Source organism: Cryptomeria japonica, chromosome 7, assembly GCF_030272615.1.
Source record: "Cryptomeria japonica chromosome 7, Sugi_1.0, whole genome shotgun sequence".
In the NCBI taxonomy this organism is placed as follows: domain Eukaryota; kingdom Viridiplantae; phylum Streptophyta; class Pinopsida; order Cupressales; family Cupressaceae; genus Cryptomeria; species Cryptomeria japonica.
The window spans coordinates 244448800-244458332 of record NC_081411.1 but is presented as its reverse complement, the minus strand read 5'-3'; positions in this window follow the sequence as shown (position 1 = coordinate 244458332).

Genomic DNA, 9533 nt, shown 5'->3' with positions numbered 1-9533 from the left:
CTTCCAAGCCCTAAATGAATGAATGAAATTGATGAATGCTTGATGGATGGATGTTGATTGTTGTTGAAGTCTTCAAAGATCTGCTCTTTCGCTGCATAGAAGGTCCCTGAAAACAAAATTCGGATCCTTTCAAATGAAGAAAGAGAGCTCTTATATATAAAACCCTAGGTCTTAATTTCATCTTTTGGCCGACCTAGAGATTGAATATCCCGCCAATTTCTTGGGGTTAAGCTTTATTTTATGATTGGATCGCACTCCTAAAATTTCGGGAAAAATGTCCAGGACCATGTGCACTCCGGGCACCATGGTCCCGACAACTTTTCACCAAATTTTCAGGGCCATCGGATATGGTGATTTTAGAGAGAATCCCGAAGTTACAGGTGATTTCGAGATGTTTTGACCCCCGAAATCAAGCCCCCAAGTTCAAAATAGGACCTAATTAGGGTTTTTGATTAAATGATGTATTGGAAAAATGAAAAGGGCACACTTTAATGATATGGGAGATGATAAAATACGACCTTAGACCTAATTAATTTAATTAATTAAGTGCTAAAGGGGAAATGCAATGCAAGATGCAAAATGCGACAAGGCGGGTGCTAAACTAGGTGTGAAATTGTACCACCCTAGCGAGTGCGTACAATTTACGATGCTACACTTAGGAGATCCTTTCAACTATTGAGTTCTTGAAATCCTCTAATAAGGTGACCCTATCATGTTGAACCCTTAATCGGGTATCCCTTAATCGGGTGATCCCTAACAGGATCGGTTCCTACTAGAACCTATTGTAATGTCCTTAACTGGACAAGGCTCCTAACAGAGTGGACTTCTAAATAGTTCAAAAAGAAGCTTGTGGGTATTCATCCCCACCGTGGTTTTTCCTAGTTGGGTTTCCACATGAAAAATATGTGTGTCATGTGAAATGCTTTTGTCTTGTGATGCTTTGTCTTACTGGTTAAGCATATGAAGGTTCTATGTTTTATGCCTGTCTATAAAACACATTGAACTCACTGTTATGAAGATCTGATGGTTAAGTTTACTTATTTATGCATGAGAATATAATGATATTGTGGTATTGAGCCAAGAGGAAAGCTTATTGAGTGACTGGTTCATGAATAGTTGAGCTATACTGGATGTTGCCGGTTGCACTCTATTTTACCGGTATCCTTGTTTGTTAGTCTTTTGGAGTATTTGCTGTCAAACTAGTTTTGGATGATATTGGTGTTTGTACTGATTCACCCCCCCCTCTCAGTACCAGTTTGGTACTAGTGGTTCATCATTGAGTTATCAAATCCCTTCTCTAGACACCTATATGCTGGATGACCAAGTTGGTTGCAATGGTAACACTTCATTATAGCAAAATATGAGGAACCTCTACCTTTTCCACTAGATCTTCCTCTAGAACCACTGTTTGATCCCCTTCCTCTATTGAATCCTCCTCTACTAGTGCCACTCTCTTGCTGCCCAGTGAGTTTGGACTCACCTTGTGTTCTTTGTGTTGTGCCTGTGAAGTGTTTACCTGTCATACCTACAGCTGCAACACAAAACACTCAATAAATCATTACAAGGAATGGTTAGAAAATTAATCAATGAAAGATAAAACCATAGCTAATCGATCTATTGACTCCTAGTAAATGCGAGTATGAATTTTGCTCTCAGATTTGGTTATGCAAATTCCAGTGACTTGACTACACTTAAATGGAGGATTTAAATGATGAAGATGCATAAGATAGCAATGATAGCATGATTAAGCTACACAATTTCATGATTATTTTAGAAAATAAGCTATAATGAATATGCAATTAAGCTAAAATTGAACATGATAACAATGCTAAGAATGATTTGCTAAGAGCTATATGCCTATAGTAACAGTGCTTGAATGCAAATGAGATGGGATGATTACTACTCCAAAATAGGGTATATTTATAGGATTTTCAAGGCTAGGGGTGAGGTGGCAGGAATCAACGGTCAAGATTAAGTCTGAAGATATCAATGGTAAAATTGGAAGAGGTTGGCAAAGAGATTGGATTAAAGGGAACATTTGTCATCTCTATGGTGACAAGTGTCAAGAGGCTTCTAGAAGAGGTTGGATGAAAGGGAACACTTAGTGAGAAGTGTCAAGAGGCTTCTAGAAGAGGTTGGATGAAAGGGAACACTTAGTGACAAGTGTCACAAAGATTCCAGAAGAGGTTAGATGAAAGGGAACACTTAGTGACAAGTGTCACAAAGATTCTAGAAGAGGTTAGATGAAAGGGAACACTTAGTATACACCTAGTATACAGAGGTGTGATGACACGTTGATTCAAAGAATAATCTCATTTTGATGATGATATTGGTTCGATAGGATGCCCCAGCTCTTGATTGCTAAATTCTGGTACGATGATGCCCCCTCGGGAGATCAATTGAGATAATTGATCTTTGGAGTGTTTTCAACTTTGAAAAATTGATATCCTGATAGATTTGATTTGATTTCTACAACTGTGGCTGATGAAAATGCAAGTTCTTTGATTAGCTTGATTGATTAGATTGATAAGATCAAGATTCAATCTGGTTTTAGGAATGACACCTCCTGTATAAGACAAAAATGATCAAAACGTCTGGTTTCAGGAAGGATACATCTTGTATAAGATATTATCATAACGTCTTGTTTCAGGATGGATACACCCTGTATAAGACATGAATCAGATTATCTAGTTTCAGGAAAGATACATCCCATATAAGATATGATAGAATTGATTAGGTTTGATTGATTGATTGAATTGATAAGATTGATTAGATAAAGAACTGACAGTTTGTTCATATCAAGTTGTAGAAAGATTCAGATATGCTGATGTTGATTCTGTTGAGATAACATAAGATTTTCACTAGGTTGATAATATCTGAAGAGATATGAGTCATCAGTCTAATTGTCTATACGCTTGTGATGATACTTTGATGATTCCTATGATAGATTTAACCTTGGATGAAAGGAGCAAGCGGGATCCCATACAAGAATGAAATGCAAGCTAAAATGCAAATGAAAATGCAAAGCTCCAACCAGACCAGTCACTGGATTATTACGTTTTTGTCATCATTGAGCTTTTGTAATGTGGGAAGTGAGTGCAAACATTGATGGTATAATTAAACCATGATGACCTAAGCATCATTTTCCTAGATTTGATATAGCAAGTTAGCACAAGCATCGAGGTATAATTCAACTGAGATGACCTGAGTGTTGCTTGCGTAAAATAGACAGTATTAATCATTTAATACGCAAATTGGAAATGTCTTCAATGATACTCCGATGATCATGTCCCGAGACAAATTTGCACATATTAATGATTAATTTTTAGACAATAGACAAGAAAAATATCATGTTCCTTCCTTGTTCCTCTAGTCAATGACATCTTGGAGTCACTCAGAAATCATGATAGCAAAAACCAAAAAGTTGAACAATCATGTTAAAATCATTATCCAAAAGATATTATCCACTGAAAAGTGTGTGATTGTGCTTAGACTGACTTCATGATAGTTTGATAATTGATAGTTTGATCTTGTGTTCAATGTTGGATGTGTCTCAGTTGTCGCTTCATAAGAGTTGTCTAACTTTTGTTCTACCTATTTGATTAAGCTTAGAATGATCAAGAGGTTTGCCCCCAACTAGGTGTAGGATTTTGCCCCAAGCCTAGAAACAAAGTCGTTATGATATATCCAATGATCCAAACCATGGCAATAAGCCACCTGGGATGCCTGTGTATGTACAAAGGCTTTATGATGGTCAACACTGAAGGAAAATGAATAAATGCAAGTGGAAAAATGCATGATCTAATAGATGGAAGAGCTAGCGGACAGATAGCGCTTGTTTGCCAGGTTTTCACCGTCTGTTTTTATTGCACTTTTTCTCATATTTGATTTTTTTTTTGGAGTTTTTTTTGCTTTTTTTTTTTTTTATGATTTTGATTTTTCTAATTTTCACTTGTTTTTTTTTTTTTTTTTTTTTTTTTTTTTTTTTTTTCTGATTTTTCACTGTTTTTTATTTTTCTGATTTTTCAGATGCATTCTATTGATTAGTTCCTCGAGCTGATCTTTGTCCTGTGTTGATAGCTGATATGCTCCTGATCCAAATACTGTTGTGACCACAAATGGACCTAACCAGTTTGGTTCAAACTTTCCTTTCTTTTCTCGATCTCCCTGGTTGTGTGGATTTTCCTTTAGCACTAGTTCTCCAACTTGAAGGACTCATGGTTTAACCTTGTGATTATAACTCTGACACATTATTTGTTGATATACCTTTAAATCATCAAAGGCATTTTGCCTTCATTCATGGATTAATTCTAACTCTTGCAATCTAGGTACTTGTTGTTCTTCATCTGGGATGAGACCTTTTAGTGATACATGTAGAGAAGGTATCTCTACTTCTAATGGCAATATTGCTTCTGATCTGTATACAAGAGAGAAAGGTGTGGCACTTGTTGGTGTGTAGATACTGGTATAGTAGGCCCATAGAGCAGGGTTCAGTTGAATATGCCAATCTCTGCTAGAATCATTCACTATCTTTTTTGATGATTTTCAGAATAGTTTTGTTAGATGCTTCTGCTTGGCCATTCCCCTGTGGATAATAGGGTTTAGAGAATCTGTGCTGGATCTTGAATTTCTCACATAACTCTTGTACATCCTGAGTCTTGAATGGTTGCCCATTATCAATGATAATGCTCACGGGTATTCCATAGCAACAAATGATGTAATTCAAGATAAATGAAACAATTTGTTTTCCTATGATATTTGTGAGAGGTATGGCCTCAATCCATTTTGTAAAGTATTTTGTAGCTACAAGGATGAATTTGTGTCTATTAGATGAAGAAGGGTTTATCTTTCCTACTAGATCAAGACCCCATTGACAAAAAGGTCAAGATGTTTCTAAAGCATGAAGTTCTTGTGCTGGTGCATGAATCAAATTCCCATGGATCTGACATTGTTTGCATGTTCTTTCTATCTGAAAAGAATCTCGTTCCATAGTCAGCCAATAATAACCCAAGTGTATGAGTTTTTTTGAAAGGGTAAGACCACTTGAATGAGTGTCACAAAAGTTGTTATGGACTTCATGTAAGGCCTTCTCAGATTCTTCTTGTTTGAGACATCTTAAGAGAGTACTGTCTAGACCTCGTTTAAACAGGATATCCATGATGAGAGTAAAATGGGAGGATTGGCGAATAAAGTTTCTCTTTTGGTTCTTCGATAAATCGGGAGGTAGGGTATTGTCTTTTAGGTATGTGTAAGTTTGGCCATAGCGGGAGGAATCATGCCCAACAAGGTGACAAATAGTTTGGGAATTAGGACAATTATAAGCAAGGTAAAACAATTCTTCCACCAGGAATTCATAACGCTGTTGATTTTCTTATGTTTGAAGTAGAGAAGCAAGTGTAGCCATGGCATTTGTTGCTTTGTTGTCATTTCTTGGAATATGCTAAAAAGTTATTTCTACAAAGTACTTCTTGATATCATCAACCATCTTTTTGTAAGGCATCAATTTTTCATCTTTTGTTTGATAGTCATCATTAATTTGATTGATGATGAGCTGAGAGTCTCCAAAGACTTGAAGTAGTGTAATGTTCCATTCTATAGCCATTTTGATACCTATAACTAGAGCTTCATATTTTGTTGTATTGTTGGTGCATGGAAAGCTTAATTTGTATGCTTTTGGGATTGTATGACCTTGTGATGTAATGAATAGAATACCTTCTCCTGATCCATGTTGTGTTCTATTATTGATGCTTTCTCCTAGACTGATATTCAGGTGATGTATTGTAAGATATGGATCGAACCCTGGAATGTCTATATATGACTAGGTAAAAATGATTTGCCATCTTTTGAAGGATTATAAATATTCTTGCCTTGATAGTTCTGATAGAGAGATTGTTGGATGTAGATCAGTTGTGCCAATGGTAACTGCCTCTCCTAGTTCTATTAGGATAGATAACTTCTCTTGATACATTTCAGGTAAGGTGTCAAATCTCCCATCTTTCGACATCTCGAAGAGGTTTTCACCATTAGATGGGTCCTTTATTTTTACTTTTTCTCGGTCTAATGTTGCCAAGAAATGGTTTTCAACATTATACCTAATATTGTTTTCTTGATTTTCATTTTTGTGACTAGGATATTTAACACCCACTTGACATGAAGATACGTTAGTCGAATCCCTGGTGAAAGTTATTGTGGGTTTGATTTCATTAAGATATAAGGATATGGCATGGTCATTTGGAAAGGTATCAATGGAATTATATCCTTCATTTTCCCAATCCATAGGTTCAGGAAGGATTAAGGATAAATGATCTTCAGGTTGAATTGTTTCAAAGATATTAGGGGTCATGATAGAGATATCAGAGCTTTCAATGTGTATTTTCATGTCTAGAATGATACTCTCATCAGAATGACTTTACGCAAGAAACTCCTGATCATCCTCAGTTAAGTCCATGTCAGCCAAATGTGATTCTGATTCAAGCAGGATAGTTCCTAACATTTGTCCTGCATACATATGAACTACATCGAATTCTACATCTTCTTCTTCTCTTTCAATTTCAAGTTTCTCTTGTTTGTTTTTCCATGATAGAAAATATTGTTTGGTCCCTCAGTCTCTTAGCTGCATTTGTTTTTCTATGTTTGACAAAATTGATGCAAATGATTGTTCTTTGGATTGTGTGCTTGGAGTTGCCTCTTTGTTAGGTGTAACAATGACCTCTTGAGCTGATTTCAGATTATTACAACACAACAATCGATTTGAGTCTGTTGATATTGTGATTTCCTGTCTATTGTATGGAAATTTTAAGCATTGATGGCATGTTGATGTAATAGCTTGTATGTCCTATATCCATGGTCTTCCCAAGAGTATGTTATATGGTAGGTCCAATTCTAGAACTTGGCATGTTGTGTCTTTTTGCAAAGGTCCCACTCTGAGGGGTAATACCACAATTCCTTTAGAGTAATGTTCTTCTTCACCATATGCTCTGATTTTTATCTATTTTCAGGAATCAACTACATATTCTAAATAACCTATAGCATGAACAAGACTTAAAGAGAAAATGTTTAAGCTAGCTCCCCCATCTACTAGGACACATTTAACAAGTGTTCTAAGAATGAGGACTTCAATTTGCAAGAGAGCATTATGGGGATGCTACAATGAATTAATGCTTGGATATGAAGGAGATGAGATTTGAATAGGATCCTCTGAAATAGGTTTGATGGTAATTATGGATATCCCTTGGGGAACTTCACCTTTGGATTTATTCTTTGGTAATTATGCTATGGAAGATTCTTGCAAGCTTTCGGGAGGTGTAGGAATAGATGCCTTTGGAGCGTCAATTTGCTTATAGGGGGATGAGCCATTGCTAGACATAGGTGCACGATTTTGATCTTTCTCAGCCAAATCCTTTAGAGATCTCTTTAAGAGGTGCATAAAAGAGCCGCCTTTCTTTTGAGATGTATTTGAATCCTTGTGAGGTTTTAACATAGTTGGATTTTGATTTTTCACTTGTTTGATTCCTCTGATATGTTGGTTTGTCATGTTTTCTTCTTGTGTTTTTCTTTGGTATGTCATGTTGATATGATTTTCAGCTATTTCAAATGTTTCTATTTTTGTTTTAGGGGTTCGATTGTCCAAAAGTTTTTTTGATAAGTGATCAATTGTCAATGTATATACTCTAGAATGATAGGACATGCAAAGATAATTCAAGTGTTTAAAAGTTTGCAAGTTTTTCAATCTTTGGTTTAGGAGTGCAATGATGATGATTTGATAAAAATCAAGTCCAATAAGAACGATATATCCCACGATGTGGGACAAGATTATCCTGACCAAATGTTTCAGTTTCATGATAAAGGATGATTGATCCTGATGAGAAACTATGTTTGAATGATCAGTTTATCAAAGAGGGTGATAATGCACTTTGAGATGTTTAGATCTTGAACTTTTTGAGGGTGAGCACTTGAAAATCTTGAGGTGTTTATCTTCTAGAGTCTGATTTTGACAGATGATAACTTGACCAAGCAAACCAAGAAGACAATTTAAGCACATAATGACAGCTAATAGATGTTTATGATTACTGCAAATTGATCAAGCATAAATGATAGACCTGAAAAAGTCATGCAAAGTGGCAGCTTTGAACTGATAAAAATAGAAATTAATATGACAATACTTCATGAACCATACGACAAAAGATACAACACCAGATGATAAATCAGGATTTTCTTTTGAAAAAGAAGAGACTTGTACGACAAAACTTCATGAAACATATGACAAAACAGATTCCTCATATGACAAATCACTTAACTCGTACGATAGAGAACAGGACAATGAAAAATATGTTTGTTTTGGTGATTTTTGATTAGTGAATTTTGATGTTTTGCTTATGTTTTCCAGTTTTAGATGTCTGATTTTCAATTTAGGGATGAATACATAGCAAACACATGATGTGATAAGTGACTCCAAGCATGCTAAACCCTAAGGAAATTGGCTGAGGAGAGAAAAATTTTGCTTGCAAGCTTAGGTACACACCCAATAGCTAATCAAAATATGACCGTTGAGTCTCACACAATGGATTCTCCACGCCGTATTATCTGACTCCAAACGCTAATGGGGGCATGATATGGCAAGTGTCTTGGGAGAGTTACTATCTCTCTTACACAAAGATTATCACCCTTTTGGAGGTGAATCAGGTAGCTTCTAATTTAACTGGAACTAGTCAGGGATCCGTTCGACGTGTCGGGGTATAATACTCAATTAAGAGGTCTCCCAACCTTGAAAACCAAGGTTTGATATACCTGAAGGTTAGGAGAGCTATTCCTGAGCACTGCCATTGACTTGATTTTCATCAAATCATATTTATTTTATAGTGGGTTGGATTACTTGGCGTTAGTTGTTCCCACTTAGGTCGTTCCCCTCACACCGGTCGTAATGGCTTTAAGAGTTTTTAGCTCCTTGAGAGGGCAGGCTCTCTAAAGATATGCACTAATGAAAGAAAAATATGAGTCTAGCTTTCTAATCACCTAAGAAAGGTGAGAGCATACTTTCCTATCATAAAAAACACAACATACATGATTGTTCATTTTTAGCCAAAATCAAGTATGCCTAAAAAAACTTTAATGAATACACAAAGTTTTGTTGAATTCTTTTAGGCAACCTGCAAAATAGATCCATCAATAGTCATTGATTTGTTTTTAATTTGGTCTTTGACAAGCATAGCTTTGATAGTCATTCTACAGAAAAGAGTTAGGACAGGCGTGAATCTGGATTACAAATGCATTAAATTTGTATTTGCGAGAACTAGACATGATATTAGAAAGATATATGTGAGGCTCCATCCCCATGGTGGGCGCCAAAATGTCATGCCTGTGAAGTGTGTACCTGTTTATACCTGCAGCTGCAACACAAAACACTCAATAAATCATTATGAGTAATGGTTAGAAAATTAATCAACGAAAGATAAAACCATAGCTAATTGATCTATTGCCTCCTAGTAAATGTGAGTATGAATTTTTCTCTCAGATATGGTTATGCAAATTCCAGT